The following is an 18370-nucleotide window of genomic DNA, read 5'->3' as shown; positions in this document are numbered from 1 at the left end:
TTACTGCTCTGCTCTCCTCTGCTCTTAACAGGTAGAAATCAGGTGACTCGATTAAAAAAGTACGTGTGTTTTTTTATCTGCTGCTACTAGGGAGAGTTAACACAAGACTTCTTTTTCTGGCCCTTCTTTAACACTCATTCAGAATAATAAAGACTTCTGGGACTTAGCTCTCTGCTTTTTGTATTCTGTTTGTAGGTTTTGGCATATATTCATATGACAGTGATACATACAGCCTCTGCTCGTACATCATGAGTTCCAGGCCTTGACCACCTTGGTGACCTCCACTGGACTCTCCAGTATGCCAGTGTTTTTCTTGTTCTGGGGAGCACAAAACTAGACACAGTACTCCAAATGTGGTCTTTTAAGTGCAAAATATTTAATTTGATTTAGCTGCTTGATCTGTTTTAATAAAATGTCCCAAATAATTCCAATTTTTAAATGGAATTCTCTCTCCAGTGCAGTTACCAGTCAGACTGAGATGTATACATGTACCATCTACCCTGTTTTGAGTAAAATATTTTTTTCTTAATATTGAGGCTTCAACTTCTGAATCCACAGCTCTCAGAAATCAGATAATGCTGTTTAGATTAAATGCTCAAGAATGGAAGAAAACTATGTTATATATAAGCTAAATGCTTGTGATTCAAAAACTTGCTTTTCAGCGACTACAAATAAAGCTTATTCCAGGGTTTAAGTCTTCCCTCACTCCCCCCTCCTGGGCTAAGGTTATCCCTCTAAGCTTTTCAGAAGATATTGACTTGATAGCAAGTGAACAATTTTAGTTAAGGGTGATGCATACAAGCTTCAGTTAGTTCTACCAAACTAGATAGTGTAAAAACGCCTATAAGCAGAGCTCTACTGAGAGTCACAGCTGTCACCTCTGAAGCCTTCAGACCTTGCAATACTCAGTCCTGGTACTTGCAACTTAAAATGCCATATTGAATTATGTGGATACTAACACAGATTGCTAGAAACAGGGAGATGATATTAAGATTGAAATTTACTTTGAATCAGGGTTTTATTTATTCCTCATACTGTAAGTGGTGACATTACGTTCTTAATTAGATTGATGGCAAAATACATGTAGACCCATAGTATGATGACTGAAGTCTTACATTTCTTTTAAAGGCTGGGAAGTGAGTAGAGGGTTTCCTGGAATATGTGTGTGGTTTTTGTACGTGCAGCTGCTGTTTCAGTTTTCATCTTTTTCAATTACACTTGTGTTGTTGATGACTCACTTTCTGAATACCTCTTATTAAGATAAAGTGGCTTTGAGGTGAAGAAAAGGAGAGGATAGTTGTAAATCTGGAGAACATTTAAAGGACATTACTGGGGAGGAACTCTGCTAGGTGCACAGTAATGTAGGTGAAGAGGAGTTATGATAGTTCTGGCAATATGCTACGGCTGCATACATCTCAGTTTTGCTGCTGATCTTGTTTGTCAGTAGATGTTTTGCTTACTCTGAAGGGAAGTCATAAATCTTATTTGTCACCTCTCAAATGCAATGAGATGCAACTGCAAATGTCATCTGAACTAAAGGTAATAGCAGAGAGAGAGTAGGGCAATAGTATTAAAAATAAGATTAGTTTTTAACCTTGGTCCCAAAACTGGAGAATGGTTCATTCTGGCTTTCCAAAAATGTGAATTGTATTTTTTTTGTCCTTTCTCTTTGCCTTACCTTGCATTGGCACCAAGAGGCTGATCCCAAATAGTAAGATATAAATGAGACCCCTTTGGATTCAAGGAATTTATGCCAGTCTTATTTAATACAAGGAAATACAGAGGGGGTAAGTAATTGTGCCTTCTCCTTTGTTATAGCTCAGAAATTTGCATGCACACACCTGTGAGGCCTGCTTGTAACTTTGATTAATGAAACATACATCTTCATGGCCTTTAGGTTTCGTTTATTCAGCAGACATAACATTTAAATGTGCACTTTCCATTGAGAAGTTAAATGCAAATTCACTTCCATTAAACTAAGTAGTTTTTCCTCTCTATGTGAGATTAAAGATATAGTCACTCTGTGAATAATCATGTGATGTGTACAGAAAACACATAAGGTTTTCCAAATATAGCAGACACGACTGTCCATTTTATGGGTCAGATCTGCTGGCACATAGGAATGCCATTAAGGCAAAATGGGGAGTAGATCTACATCGTTCTATGCTGGTTAAGCAGGCCTCTCTACTCATAGGATAGAGTGTGGAGAGAAATAAAATGCAATTATGCTGAACATATGCAGAGATATTTGTTTAGGAAAGATATATATACACACAAAGATATATATACAAAGATATTTGTATAGGAATGCTTCTCCAAGAAACTGTAGTTGGCTGTGCTGCAGTTTCCAAGACAACAACCCCCTGACAATATCTCCTAGTTTTTTTGTTCTGAGTTACTCTATGGATCTCCTAAAAGGAATGGATTAATGGTCAAAAGCTGGTGCAGTTCTGTTAGACATCTTTTTAATAGTGAAACCAAACTACTTCAGCAGACCAAGTCTAAAGTAAACCACATTTTGATTCTATATCAAACATGCATTTTACATTGCTTGCTGTGCATCTTTAAATAAATTAGCTATAATTTTGATTCACTCGCCTACAAAGTTGTGTGATAGTGTTTTTATTTTTAGAAATACTCTAATATCTGAAATAACACAAGAAATGTCAGGCTTGGTCAATTTCTGAAGCATTCTCTACAAAAAAAACAAAACAAAACTAAACTAAAAAAACCTATTTGGAATAGAATCAAGGAGAACAAATTACAGTTTTATATCAGCTGTGTGTAGGATTTTATAACCCTTCCTCCACCTTGTCTTCAGAAACCCAATTCCACTTACAGTCACATGGATGCAAACTTAAATTCAACTACATGTGGGAATAGGGACTGATCTGTCTCTTATTTTGTAGTAGCATGACTTAATGTGTTTGGGTCTATCTAACATTATCTAAGTATTAGAGCTGTCACACAGAATAGTAATATAGTAAATATGAAGAATATCGGTAAACCTGCAGTAGGTGTGACAGTTTTCCAAAGTGTCAGATTCCATGTTGCACTGCACCTGTGTAACATGAACATAAAACACAGTCACTTCTACTTGATGTGAAAAGGTCTCACACTTTAAAAAAATGCTATAAATTACTGCTTAAAATACTGGACAATATGAGCTTAAAACCACTCTATTGATAAAGCAGCACTATCATTCTATATTGAATACCAGTGTTTAAACCACAAGACTATGGAATTATTATACTCTTCTTTAATTTTATTAATCTGAAATATTTACTATCACTTGATTAGATTAATACAGTGGTGTTCTTCATGACAAAAATTATCAAATACCTTATGGCTCCTGACTGCTAGGAAAATATGCTGGAATATGTGAGTGGTGGTAAAATGTAAGGAAGGATCTCTTTTTGTTTTGTTTCATTGTTAACTGAGATGGTGGCACAGCGATTTTGACCTCAATTCTCAGGTAGGGCTGACAAAGCCCCTTTTCATACTGTATCATTTGACTCATAGAAAAAGCATGTAATACTCATTGCAGAAGGGAGAGATTAAAAGTTTCTCAAGTACAGGGCAAACTGAGATAGCTCATAAATTTCTGATGTGTAGTGATTTCTGTGTCCATTCTTTGTTAGATCCCAGTAATATGCTGACATTTATACATGTGAAGAAGAAACCATGTGGCTGTGTTCCACTGAACAGCAGTTCTTACTGCAATTGTAGAAAACTGATTTGTATTAGACCTTAACCTCATTTTTCAAACACTTTTGGACTTGGGCTTAACAGTATTATGAGGTTGTGGTTTTTGGAGTAACTCCTCGATGTTTATTTTCAGAAGCAGTCACTCAAGGCTTCAACCTTGCAGTGAAAGTACTAAATGCTATTTTAATACAGTCTGGAAAAAAAAAAAAAGTGAAAAATTAAAAGACTCTTACAGTAAAAAGCATTTGCACTTCACATACTTTATTATAATGTCCTCAGTTTGGCTGTGGTTTCCAGAAAATTATTTGTTGTAAAGACAAGATTGATTACAAGATAATCACTTAAACATACCAAAGCCTGTCCTCAGACACTAGAGGGTGCAACAAAACCTTATTGCTGATGCCTTTGGAGACCTGACCTACCTCGGCTTGAAGCTCTGAGGTGCTTTTTGGGGATGGAATGGCAGCCTTCCAGTGCTGAGGGGGAGGTTACTGAGAAAACAGAGCCACAGTCCTCTGAGATGCACAGCAGGAGATACTGGTTGTAAACTAAACCAGGAAAGGTTCTAACTGGATACAAGGAGAAGTCACTATGGGGGACGATGTAGTATGGTAGGTTTCCCAGAGGCATTGTGATATTTCCATTTCAGGAGGTTTTATAAACCTGACTGAACAAAATCTGGAGCATTCTGATCTGAATTCAGTATTGACCTGACTTTGAGTAGGAGGCTGGAATTCTGACATCCCCTCCAACCTGAGCAATTGTATGTTCTCTGCGATGAGAGAAGAAAGATTTATACAAACAAATATTTCACTCCTACTCTTCTCCCTGTGGGCAAAAGCTGGAGTGGTCAAAGCAGGTGTTATGGAAGTTTTAGAAGTCTTTCAAAGTTTGATGCGTAAGTCTGTGTACTAGATTCCTTTGCATCTAATAAATGTATTTAAGTTTGACATTTATAATGGAGCTGTCAGAAGGTTTATTGAGATTTGTCAGAAATTGTCTTGGATGCTTGCTGTAACTGGCATAGCCTTACTTTTTTACCTTTGTTAGTCCTCTGTGTTTGTTTCCTCTACTACAAATGCAGTAGAGTTGAATTTTCAGCCTTTATTATAAATTTCCTTTCAGAATTTCGAGCATAGGAGCTGAACTGAGGATTTTAACCAGTTCATATCACAGTTAAACACCAAATCAGTGTAAGATTTCTTTGACAATTATATTTAGACCACCGAACTGAATTTGAGGGATGTATATCTGATGAGAGTATTGATGGCTATATCTTAAAACTGTTATGATATATCGTTAGAGTGTTTTCAAATGCCATACAAGTAATTTCACTGAAGTCAACAGAGATGGATTTATGTTAGCTGAGAATCTGCAGATATAAATAAAATTTGTTCTCACAGGACTGCTGTAAAAATTTCATGTTCTTGTTAATTAATATTGAATGTTCCAATCATTAGAAAACTTCAGAAGATTGTAGAAAATGTTACAAACCCCATGAATAGTTGCAGGGTTAACCTAAATGGGTACCCCTGGGTCTGGATGCAGGGTGCCACCATCTGGAAAAGACAGCAAGAACATGTCTTGTTAGGTTTCTCCAGCTGCAGACAGCCACAGATCTTGGCTTATTAGGAAAGAATTTTCAAAACACATTTTTTGGAAACTATGTAGTCTTTTTGCTTTTGCTTCTTTTAATCTCTCAGGCAATGGGGGGGTGTTATTGTTTGTTTTGGTTTGGGTTTTTTGGCTTTTTTATTTTTTAGTGCTGTAGTCACTATAATGTCATGGAACCAGATTTGTAATCAAAGCCAGATAAGTTGGGGGGGTTTTTGTTTTGTTTTGGTTTGGTTTGGTTTATTTTTTTTTCTTCACTGTCTCATCTCACAACCAAATGGAGATACCTAAGTGTTGAGTCAAGGTGATCAACTGTAAAATCTTTTTTGTTGTGCACCCAGCAGATGCAATCTTTTCAGGACTTTTTAGGAAGTTATTTTCTCAGTGTTTTTAATGTTTTTAATATGCAGATGGCTTAAACTCAGTTAGATATAACCCTTGTCCCAAACACTGGCCACCCTGAGTTACAAATTGTAGGTTTCATTTGGGGATTTTCATATAAACATTTTATTGTGCTTTTCATTAGTTGATTTCTGTCCCTGCCATTGAAACCTGAAAGAAGATAAATTATTCTGTCATTAATAACTGGAATAAGGTAGAACCTGGTTTTTTTTTTTTCTATCTGGAGACATAAAAGCAGTTTGAATGTTCCCTTGTTCCCTTTTTTCATTGCAGTATTTTGTGTATGAAGTCACCATGCAGCAGTGCACTCATGTGAAACCTAGAGAGCTGTAAATGTGATTGTATCAAATTACTGGAGCTCTTCCAAACATGGAAACTTAACTGGCTTAAGCTTCCACAAAACCAGCATAACATTTTAAGTGGAAGATTTTTAGTTATTCCTGCTGCTGGCTATTGTCTGCCCAGTGACCATCAAAAATGTCCCATGTATGAAGTATTTCCTTCCATTATAAACCTAGCAAAAAACATTGAATTTTAAACATCTTATCAGTATTAATTTGTTTGAGATTTCTTACAGTTAAATTAATCACAGTGGTATTGATATTTGGTAAATTTGTGTATGACATATGTCCTTCACATGGTATTTACTGTGTTTTAGAATTAGCCTAGTTATTAAAACAATTTGTTACTGGAAGGAAAAATAGAACAATAATAGATGGAACACTTTTAGCTTAATTCTTACTTATTTTCGTACTATTTTTTGCAGTTTCTGTGAATGAGCAAAACTGATAGTGTTTGAACTATCCATTATTTTTCATAGATCAACAAGAGGTCATGATAAGATGTGTAAACAGCTTCTGTTGACAACTTTTTAGAGAATAAACAAAGCATTTGCAAAAAGCTTGCAACTGTTGCTCTACAATAGCTAGATGTAGAAGAAAACAAATTTTGGTAAGTTAGCATGGAGAGATACTGAACTGTTGTATACCTCCAAGTGCTTCTTGAGAAGAAATTACCATCTCAGGAAACCAAAGAATGCTAACTGTCATGTATTTGCTATGGGCACACCTGGAAAATAGTCTCTTACCTATAGGGTACTGTTATATTTTCTTTTTGTTTTTAATTTGGAGATGGGTCCAGAAAGGGAAGAAAACAAAAATTCTGTGGGTCTTGGGAGCAAAGCTACTCAAATTTTAGCTTTCTCAGAGGCTGTTTTGAGGCCTTATATAATAAACTCTTCTTATTTTCATAGATGGCACTAGTTGGATGACATTTGCATTAGGCTCGTACCATGGCAAAGGCTGTATTTTCAGGGCCTTACCCTGTTTTTCACATAATTCTGTTAGGTTTTAAGCTGGTTAAAATCTGCTTTTCAAACAGTATAGGAAAAGAGAAAGTGTGTAAAGGTGAGTCTGCATAGTGCCTATTGTGTATGTCAAGTACAAGGAGCAGGAAAATCATGTGCATTTCTCCTTTCTTATTCCTCCTTTTCTTCCTTCACAATCACAGATGTGATGTCCTAATCCTATTGGAGCATCCTAGTAACAGAACTACCATTTGTAATTCATAGTGATGAATCAAACACATCAGGAGAGGCATCTGATGTTTCTGTTTTTGTAAAATATCCTCTCACAAAAAGATGAATGCCGACTTGAGAACCAGATCTTAGATACTATTTGCTCAGCAGTGACAGAGCAGCAGAAAGAAAGACTGTAATTAATCAAGTACACCTGAAAGCTACTACCTGCCTAACTCTTACCTTGGCATTTGATTTCAGTGGGAGTTAGATACAGAAGGCCAAGGTATGTGAAGGTTTTTAGTATTGGCCCTATTATTCTTCCTTTAAAATCAATGGTTTTTCAATAATGGCTTCAACAGGATCAGTTGTAGGCGTAGGACAAGTGCTTTTGAAAACCTTAAATTAAATGTTGATTTCAACAATTCATAGCTGAAGAGTGTCATAACTGCAGAAAATAGTATATTTAAGAGAATTATTATTCTTTTAATGATAGTGTTGTTTTAGCTATGGTGATCTAAAGACAGACAGTAGACAAAGTATATATAGAAAACATATCTCTTGATTAGACCAGGTAGTTTAGCAGAAAAAACACACAAACTTTTAAGCATGCGAGCACTTTCTTTAGATAATTTCAATAATAGAAGATTTAGAAGAGTAGATGTTACTTGCTAGAGAATTACATAATATATTTAGGGAGCAAAATTAAGTTTGCAGACACATTAAGTCTAACAAAGAAGTACCTAATTCCTGGCTAAAATAATTTGGAACAGCATTTGGAATGTATTTTCATCATCTGTTTAAGCCTGTTAATGACTGTGCTATTTCTGGGGCAGATATTCCTTGTTTATGTGACTGTGGGTTTAGTCTTAGCTTTGTCATGAAGATGGTGAAATTAAGTTACTAATTGCATTAATCAACTAGACAGCTTTCAGTGAAAAAGGTTAAATGAAAAGAAAATTTCTGTAACACAGAGTACCATGAGGGAGAGAACTGAAGGCTGTTATCACCCTTGGAGCAAAAGAAATTTATAATTAGTATGTGAAACAGAGAAGTCAGCAGAGGTTTGGGAAAGACTGTAAAAGATCATAAAATAAATGTGTCTTGACTGAATTGGTGTGTTTAGTTTCAGCAGAAGTGTGAATTTTGTTTAACAGGCTCATCTTTTTTTGTATGTCTTCCTTGAAAATCAGGTTGAGAAGTAAAAATAGAATGTTACTTTTGGGAGAATATTGCATGGGATTAGGATATAATTATCTACGTCTTCCGCTGGATTGCCAGTGAAGAGTCAGTTGCTAAGCATACTGTAGTTGCAGATTTCCTACCATTGTAACTTCATAGGTTTAATTTCTCTTTCATGTATTTAGAGCTTAATCACATCAGAATATTCTTGCCAGAATATCAATTTATTGATCTTTCAGTTACTGTTTTATTAATAACAGACAATGAAATCATTGATAGTACAAGCTGGCATGATAAATGAGCATGTAATAGGTATAAAAATTAAACAATGTTAAGGCTGATGAAATATAGTAACTATTATTTAAATAGACTCATCGTCATTGAATTTTCTGAAATATTTAATGTTTTAATTTAGTGCAAACAGTATATTATTTAGTTCCTTAATTCTCTTCTGGTCAAATCTGCTATTATAAGGGTCTTTTACTATTGCCATGAGAATAAATATATTGAATGTAGTCACAAGCACTGTGTTACTTTTGATCATGTTTGATTCAGTGCATCGGGTGTCTTCATTTTACAGAAGAAGTTGGATAACCCACGTCTCAGTTTCTTTACTGTTTGATGACTACCTGCAGCAGCCCAGCCTAAAAGGGGCAGAGCTGAAGGGGGCCTGAAGACCAGAGATCAAGGGCCTGCAGTGAATGGGGCTACATCTGGATGGCGACTGGTCACGAGCAGTGTTCCTCAGGGCTCAATTCTAGGGCCAGTTCTGTTGTATATATTAATCAGTGATCCAGATGCAGGAGTTTAATGCACCATTGTCAAGTTAGCTGATTGGACATTAGGAACTGTTTCTTTACTAAGAGGGTAGTCAAACCCTGGAGCAGGCTTCTTGGAGAGCTGGCCAATGTTCCAGGCCTGTCAGTGTTTAAGAGGCATTTGGACAATGCCCTTAATAATATGCTTTAACTCAGTCAGCCTGAAGTAGTCAGGCAGTTGGACTAGATGATCATTGTAGGCCTCTTCCAACTGAACTATCCCATCCTATATCCTGTGAAGACCATTCAACTGTTACTCAGTTTAATAGTCACAAAATTATAAAATTCTTAAGGCAATCAAGGTAAGTAATTTAGTGAATGCATTGTATTTCATGGTGCACTTCAGGATTTTGTTATCTGTCCAGGAAATCTGTGAGAGAGTCTTTAGCCCCGCAGATACCTGAAATACGGCTTAAGGTACCTAAGGGTCTAAGGAACTTAAGCAGACAAATGGAAAATGTTACCCTGCCCACATGGGGTAATCTTTAAAGGTTTCTTTTACCGGTTAGTGCAAAACTCAACCACCAGCCTATGTTGTGTTTTGTGTTCCTACTGTCTAGCTGTGATTTTTGCCCCTATATCACCTACTCAAGATATTGTATGTCCTAGCTTGTAGCCTGGGATTTCTCACTCCACATTTTAGATGTTTTACCTTCCTCAGTGCATCTGTGCTGTCAGGCTTTTGACGTTGCCTTTGCTTGCCTCTGAACACATGCAACTCCAGTTGTCTATGTCGCAGTTTCAGATCTGACGTTTGAGGACTGAATTGTGATATTTTTCATGGAGACAGTCATTTCTGTCACTTCACCAAATGTTTGAAACTGCTGTACTTAAGCTCACAGCAACTGAAGACAATTCCAAGCTGAAAAAAAAAAAAAAAAAATTGTACTGGTAAATTCCAAGGAATAGATCTTTTGCCAGGCCTGCAGAAAAATTATATCAGAATAATTTAAAACTCTCTGTTCTAATTAGTATACAAGTTACATTGATCTTGTATTTGCTGGAGTAAGGCTCCTGTTCTCATTGCAGTTTCAGTTCTTTGGCTGTATTATCTGGCCAACTGGTGGAATAGAGTTAGCTCGTATTGGTAGTGTACTAACTCTCCACAACAAATACTAACACAGCTTTAAAAAGAGCATGTAACTTTCAGTCCACCTGCCTCTAAAACCACATCTCAGTATAAATTTTTTCCAATAAACATCCTTGGGTGAACCTGAATTTTCACAACTTCAGATTTCCCCATGTGGACAGTGCAGCAGTGGAGCCGGGACACAGAGAGGCTGTGCCATCTCCATCATTGAAGGCTTTCCAGCTCCAGCTGGATAAAGATCTGAACAACCTGATCTGAGCTAATAAGTGGCCTTGCTCCGGGTAGGAAGTTGGAATATAGGCCTCCTGTGGCTCCATCCAAACTGAATTTCCTATGACCTTGTGAATGCTATGAAATCCTTGTGGTAGCAGAGCATCTTTCCTGAGACACTCTAGTCTTCATTCAGTAGCAAAATCTTGGAGTGTCTCCAACAGGCCCAATCTGAACCTGTAGCTACCTTTGTCCCTACTCCTAATTGAGAAAATATTACTTTTTAGGTGGGAAGAGGGACAGAACAGGATGACAAAGAGAACTGAAGACTTGCTAGGTTTCCCATCATTTCTCTTCCATTCCATTGTCGTTAGGGGAATTTTATCTGAAACATTTTCTCTTAAAACTTTGATGTGGTTAATTCGCTTGTGGCTACATTGCCAGGAAGCCTAAACCCAGTCTTTCCTCCTTCTTTCCTACAAAGAAGGAGCTGGCAAATATGTTTACTCAGTCCTGTGAATTCAGGACTGGCTGAAGAGGAATCTTCTGGTCTACAGCAATTTGTCTTGCGGCTTTTTGTCTTTATTTTCCTGTCCTGGAGTGGGGATGAAGTCCCAACTTGATCTTTTAACTTTTCTGAAGCCAAAATGGGGGTTTGAGAATTTCTTTGAGCTGTTCCTCCACTAACTGTGTAGAAAGAAATAATGTAAATGTGGACTGGTGCTTGGGAATAAGCCTTTCAGAGTCCTTTTTGTCCTGTCCTCTGTTCCTAGGAAAATTTGTGGTCTTTGGCTCTTGTTCTCTAAGTATTACCAAGCCTGATGTTCTTTGCAATATCCACTAAGTTTTACAGTTAAAGCTTTTCTGCAGTTCCACTCCTGAAGAGCAATATGTGGCATTATAATTTGTATAAAAGCTAAGAGAATGCTAAGTGAAGGGCTGAAAACCCACAAGTTGCTTGACTCTTTTGTCCGAATTGGAGTATTACAATAACATAATCATACTGGAAATATAATACTGCATTTGAAATCTATTTGAGAATGAAATGAGAGGGAGGGACACAGGATAACCTACTATTCATCAGTAACACTCAATTCCTGCATCATGGTTACTTGAAGAGAAGTCTTGATGGATATTCTCTGCAAGAAAACTGCCAGATCTTCTTTCTTTGAGCAGTTGTCTCCTAAAAAAGGGGAAATCACACTTAGATCTTTTACTTCTGTAGATTAACTGTTAAAGAAACATCTTTATAGAAACTTTTTTATCCAGCAGATTTTAGAGTGTTTTTATCTCAGGGCAGAGGTTGTTTTTTTGCTATGGTAGCATTTGTTTCTCAAAGCCTCATCCAAGGGCATTAGAAAGTAGCCACATATTCTTAGCTCTATCTATCCCTTGGGATCTGATATTTTTGTGAGTTATTTCAGTTCTCAAAGAGCACATCTTCCTCCTAGCAGTTAGTCATGTACTGGCCAGTCCTGTCCTCTTTAATTTGACTAACAAGGCACAAAATTATGATCATGACTTGATGATCTTAGTGGTCTTTTCCAACCTAAATGATTCTATGATTCTAAAATGGAAAATCAGCTGAAGTCACTTCCTGGAATCATACCTGTTGTGATATGCTTTTGCTTAGCAACATAGTGGTGATAAATGGAGAATGCAACATTGGTAACAGGATACTTATGAATGTGAGAGACACCCATGTATGGATTATTCCGATCCATGTCTTCTACTCTACTCCACTCCACTCCACTCCACTCCACTCCACTCTACTCTACTCTACTCTACTCTACTCTACTCTACTCTACTCTACTCTACTCTACTCTACTCTACTCTACTTGTCCAGAAGTGAAGGTCTGTCACCATCATTGAAAATATGTGCAAAATCAGTAGAATTAGTAGAATTGTTTGACAGCCAGCAGATGTCATATGAATGTGATGGATAAAACCAGGGGCACAGCAGGATATTTTTAGATTATGCTTTTTGCTTCACTGGAGGAGCATAAGAACAGCTGAAAGGTGTATATATGCATATCTATATATATATACACACATATATATATTCATAAGGAACAGACAGTACAATTTTTTGCAGTTGTTCATAGCGGCACAACTCAAATCTAGGGTTTCTTTACTGTGTTGTGTTGCATTCTGTTCTGTTCTACCATGGGCATGTACCAGCCCAGTCATCTGGTGATAGATGGTTAAGCCTCACACAGTCTAAAAAAGAAAAAACTATCTTTCAGACCTTGAGGCATTTCATAATAGGTACACAATACTCTAACTATGCTTGCTTCTTCCTCCAATATATTACTTACCAGTATAACTCAGAAAAGTGTGATGTTATTGACTTTGGCTTTTTTCATGAGAGAATAATGATCCTGACTTGATTTTTCATTTTGGTGATGGAGAAATTTTAAAAGAAAAATTAATTTCAACTATTATTTGGACAGCTAATATATCTCTTTTTTTTTTTTTTTTTTTTTTTAATTTCAGTTTACTGTTCTCACTATTTTAAATTTTCAGTACTTCTGCTGACTCTACTCACTCCTTCTATTTTCTCCTTTTTCCCTACCAGAAAAAACTGCAGAGGTTTAAAAAGAAAAACATGGGAGAAAGCTTGCAGTTGTCTGTAACTTTTCAATAGCTTCAGAATGAAATCAAACCATTTCTGTGTTTCAGCTCAGAAAAAGTCCAAAGATCATAGTTATTCAAACTGGAGGAGTTGGAAAGGAGGATTTTTAAATGGGACTGAGAAAGTGCAAAAAGGAAGTGTATTGCTAAAATTATAAGCTTGCTTTAACTAAAATTTAGTTCTATCTCTTCGCATACCCAAGTGATGACAATACTCTTATCCAAGTTATTCTCATATGGAGGATAAGTTCTACATTTGGATAAAGAAGCAGGGCCAAATTCTCATTTTATACCTATATGTTATGTATTTTGCCATGACTTTTTTTAAAGTTAGAAAAATGAAAAAAATGTTACAAGTAAATACTCATCCTATCTGTAGTTTTCACTAAAAATAAACACTGAAAATAAGACAGGCTATTTATTTAGAAACAAGTACTCATAATCTAGTTTAACTTTTCTCTCTTGTACTAATGAACATGAGCAGCTGGCACAGTTCTTATTAAACTGAGAAACAGCAATGGCAGTTTAACCACTCAAAACACAATTAAGAGGACACAAAACATATTTCAAACTAGAGCTGTTACTGCATCTTCTATTCTGGTCCTTACTCTTTGCAGCCAACAGAAGATTTTTATCCCTGGACACCCCTGAGTCCTGGCTATGCTGACAGCCCATGCGGGAACAGGTCTTCCAGAAGAGATGTAGGCAGAGAGAAGGTCTCAAAGCCATCTCGGTATCCATTCTCCCCACTCTGTTCTGCTCCACTGGACTCTTCCTTTTTCATATTTAATCAACAATTGAAATTAAAGTAATTGTGGCAATGGTGCACAAAACAGAGAGCCCATGCGGGTATATGAGGTGAGTAGGTAACAAAACATATTTTTGCTTTGTAAACTGATTTTGTCTAATCTGGGCATCTTGAGGGTAGCAAATCTCAATCCTACTGTTACTTTTTACTCTAGAAAGAATTATGTTTTAAAACATATATCCCTTTCTCTCAAAGGGATATATGTTAGAGTTATTAAGACACATTTGTGTTACACAATGCAAAAGGTGCAGAACAAAACAAATCAATAGTGAAAGATTTACCCGCTTCCTTGTGTTTCCCCATTACTTTCCCCCCTAATTCAAGAGGAGTTGAAAGAAAGTGGTTGTTACTTCAGTAACCTATTTTTAAAACAACTGAAGAATAGTTTTTAATTTGCTGTAATTAAGGAGCAAGCCTTATTAGCTTGCTCCTTAATTCTTCAGCTTGAAGTGTGGTATGTCTGTAAAGGCCTCTTTAATGTTCTGATGGTTTACTGGGTCATGCTTGACCTTTTAAAGGTCTCGCAGATAAATTAGATGGAGCTTCAAGTACAATCAGAAACAAATAAACACTTACAAAATGTATGACTTATCTGCTCATAGGACTCATCTGAAGTCCCAGACTACAGGAATGTGAACAGAGACTTTATATAGGTCACCATAACCTCACTGCAGGCATCTCAGATACCACTAACATCTATGTTAATAGTGTACTTTGACATCTGGCAATAGTGACAAATAAAACTTTCAAAATAGTGATATCTGATATTCTCAACAGCTCCATCAATTAGTGTGAAAGGGCTGGCATATCTGCCCCAGTGATTACCATGACTGCTGACTCAGCAGGACCGTGATGTTTCTGTGAGGTGCTGGCTGAGACGACACACTTTTTCCAGCTGCTCCATGCATAAAGAGCTTCATGAGCTCTTGTGTGGGAGCAGGCTTGACTGCAGTGCAACAGCACAAGCAGCACTCAGGCGTACTGCAGTTTTACTGGGGTTGTCCCCTTCATGGCACATAAAATAGAGCAGAACTATTGAAACCTGCATCTAAGTAGGAAAAAAGAAGTGTTGTAGCCTGGCTATGTTTGTTTTGCTGGAGCAATTGTTTATGTGGGTGAGGTGTTCTTACAGCCAAGGATCGTTCAGCTTGGACCTGTTCTTTTGATGCTCATTGATAATTCAGGTTTTGTTCAGGAAAATCATGAGGAACTCCTCCATCTGGTGGGCCATGAATTTCCATTTGCTGTACAGACAAAGCTTAATATATGAGAAAGCTAGGGTTTTCTCCCTCTTTCTTCTTTGGTTCATCCATCTACTTCTTTTGTCTGATGTTTAAATGTTATCTTCAGATGTTTCAAAATATTTTCACATAGATTGCTCTAAGATTTTCAGGGGGGTTTTCATGACCTAGTAATAACTTTAGAATGACACATTTTGCCCACATTGTGGCCTACTGTATGTAGGAGAAATATTTCCAAGAAATCCTGTCTGCTAAAGCTTCTCCTGTGTCTTTTTCAAGAATTTATCTTCTGTCTGGGACACAGGAATCTGAATTGTCTCATGCACTGGCCCAAGAGGCAGAATAAACTATGAGAGGTGGCTGTTCTTCGTAGGAATAAATCCATAATTGATCCTGATTATAGTATCTGACTCTGGAAGCCACCCAAGAAGAAAGACACATGGCTCCAAGCCCTGAAGATAATAGCCTAGTGGCCATGAATTCTATGTTTTGAGTGGAGACTTGAGCATCAAGCAGAAAAAAAAAAGCTCTTGGGGACCTACTTTCAGAGTGGAATGGTATGGGAGAAGCAAAAGCACATAGGTGAACTTCTTTGACATCATTTCCTCTGTCACTGGAGAGTGTATGGGAGCAAATTCTAATGGTTTATCGTAATTCCTGCTTTGCTGCAAGGACCTTATCCTATGCTTCATCATTCAGGATGTACGTGTGCTAGTTTGCTCTGAGATGGGGCAAGGGGACCTTGGGCAGAGCTGGCAGGGTATTTCAATCCCAGGATCTTTACAAACAGGCAGTGCAAATACATGTTGCTCCACATGTGGCTTCTCTCACCTCATGTAAACCCAGGAGGTCAGTGAATGCCTTTATGCCCTCTGCTAGGACAGGAAAAACACATCATTAGTGTGATGTTTCAGTAATACTGCAGTGTGGCACTCTGCCTTTTGGTTTTGTGCGTAATTTGCCACCAAAAAATAGCAGCTATGATTGGGACCACAAGGATGGCACAGAGCAGGCTCGGGCTGACGGCCATGGGGTGCGGGCACAGCCGTGCTGTTCCGTAGGCTGCTGGCCCCAGGCAGGCGGGATAAAATCCAGTCCTCATCAGGCTGAGCTCCAGACTCTCTCCCTCAAGCAGGTGCCGGGGACTGCGGACGTCATCACTGCTACGGCAGAGGTCTCGCAAAGTTTAGACACAGGTCTCGTGTAGCTCTGCCTTGGTCTGACCCTGAGTAGGTGGATGAGGTAACATCCTTGATTCGTCTCCAGCCTGCCAGAGAGAACATTCCTATTTTTAGACCATAATTATAGGAGACAGTCAGGTCTGTAGCTGAATCCTCCTTCTCTTTGTTCTCTTCACTTTTTAATTGGAGTAGAAAAATTGGCCTTTTGCTATTATCTCCCAAGAGGTACTCTGTGACAAAAAGAGTTAGCCAGTTTTTCTTAATACTGCAACAGCTATTTTAGTTACTGGCTTGACCCCTTTGTTCCTTTTCTTGTGTAACAGTATTTAAATTACAGAGGGACAGATAATCCATATCCTCTGATGCAGGGTTAATGCCTAAAAATACTCCACACTGGAAGGATGATCAAAGAAGGAGAACATGGGTTATCTGTGTTTTTAGTGTACAAAAAAAAAGGCTACTTAGTAAAAAGGAGAAGTTTCTGGAACAGTGTGAGATCTCCACCTACCCCCACTTGCCCTGTTTTTATGGGAGATGAAGCTGATGGTGCTGACAGATCACCTATGGAATACAAGGAGACTAAGAGTTTGAACAGTTAATTGAAGAAATACTGTGAGCTTTCTTAACTTGTTTGTTGATATTGCTGTTAAGGAAAAAGAAAATCACAAATCTGGATGCCCTTTCAGTTAATTTTAACCATCTGTCTGATTTGGTCTACTTCTTTTCTGGCAGGACTTTTACTTTTGTGGTTCTTTTTCTTTCCTTTTTGATTATGAAGCAATCCCCAGTGGCATGTTAGAAATCACCACTATAAATGCTGACAATTGTTCTAGGGTTAGCTTCAAAGTCTTGTAAAACCCACAATGTTAAATCTATGTCTGGAGCTGGCATAGTCACTAGCTCCAAATGACTGGTTTGTGTGCAATTTGCCCTCAGCTGTGAACACCCTGCAGATTCTTTTAACACAGGAATGCTTGTCAAATGCAAATCAAAACTCAGTCTTTGGGACACCACTCCTAAGGGGGAGGGGAGTTGCCAAGGATCCAGTCGAATACAGTGGGGTGACTGGAGATCCACAATTGCAACTGGTGAAGACAGAGGGCAGAGGTTGTTTGTACTGATAAATGGTTGCCCTGAAGATAAGCAGTGGCAGAAATGGTAAATGGTTGTCACAGCTGTACACAGACTGACTGAAAGGCAAAAGGAAAAATGTGCGAGGCTGTTTTGTAGACAGATTAGTGCTCCTGCCTGGAAGACCTGGCTTCTTTTGTGTGTTATTCTGCCTGCCATGATTTCATGGGGTTTTGCTATTTTTATGTCTGATTGGATGAGACTAGAATTTGACCCATTGCCTCTTGCGTGCACCTTCCATTCACAACGAAAACTTAAGTGGTGTGTATAGGAACAAGAACTGGTTTTAAGTTTGAACCCCAGTGAAATAGCAGCTGTTTTGCCTACAGCTCAAGTGATACTTGGAATGTGAATCTACATGCTGTTGCAAGAGAAAGGAGAATTTTTAACCTAGCACTATGAGTTTTTTACTGTATATTATAAAATTTGAATCTTAAACCTGTTCAATAAAAAATGCACACTGGGGTAAAGAAAACAACCTATTCACATAATAATTTTAAAAAATACTGGTCTGTTTTTCTCTTCTGAAACTTGAAATCTTTACCCTCTGCTGTGATATTGAGGATGAGCTGAGGTAAGATGCCTTTCATAACTGTTATGGATTTATTTCCTAATTGTCCTTTGGATCTTTCTTGGAGTCAAATCCCAACCACACTGCTCAGGGAATGCTTTTTAAGCACAGGGTGCCTATGTTAGGACCTCTGTTGTTTTTTGCTGTCATTTCAGTATCACCTCCACTGGATGCCAGAGAAAAGAATTACTAAGCATCTTTATTACTGTGTTTGGATGCTCTGGTGGCTGACTGAAGCTTTTTGGTGCTATTAAGACTAACTTT

General features: G+C 37.7%; 1 long non-coding RNA gene across 4 annotated transcripts in view; it reads left to right on the top strand.

Moving 5' to 3' along the window:
* LOC116965731 overlaps nucleotides 1-18370 on the top strand; it is a 45990-nt gene that overhangs the window by 12984 nt on the left and 14636 nt on the right. The window contains exons 3-4 of one of the 4 annotated variants that reach the window (XR_004409606.2): nucleotides 196-296; nucleotides 1698-1787. The exons of 2 other annotated variants lie outside the window; for them this stretch is intronic. This is a non-coding gene — a long non-coding RNA (uncharacterized LOC116965731). Of the gene's footprint in view, nucleotides 1-195; nucleotides 297-1697; nucleotides 1788-13791; nucleotides 14033-18370 lie in introns of all 4 variants that reach the window. One more of the 4 variants, XR_004409607.2, reaches the window with a different exon arrangement.

The sequence above is a fragment of the Tyto alba genome, unplaced genomic scaffold (assembly GCF_018691265.1).
Source record: "Tyto alba isolate M040663 unplaced genomic scaffold, T.alba_DEE_v4.0 Super-Scaffold_13, whole genome shotgun sequence".
NCBI lineage: Eukaryota > Metazoa > Chordata > Aves > Strigiformes > Tytonidae > Tyto > Tyto alba.
Note: the sequence above shows the minus strand (reverse complement) of the source record. Positions and strands in the feature narration are given on the sequence as shown.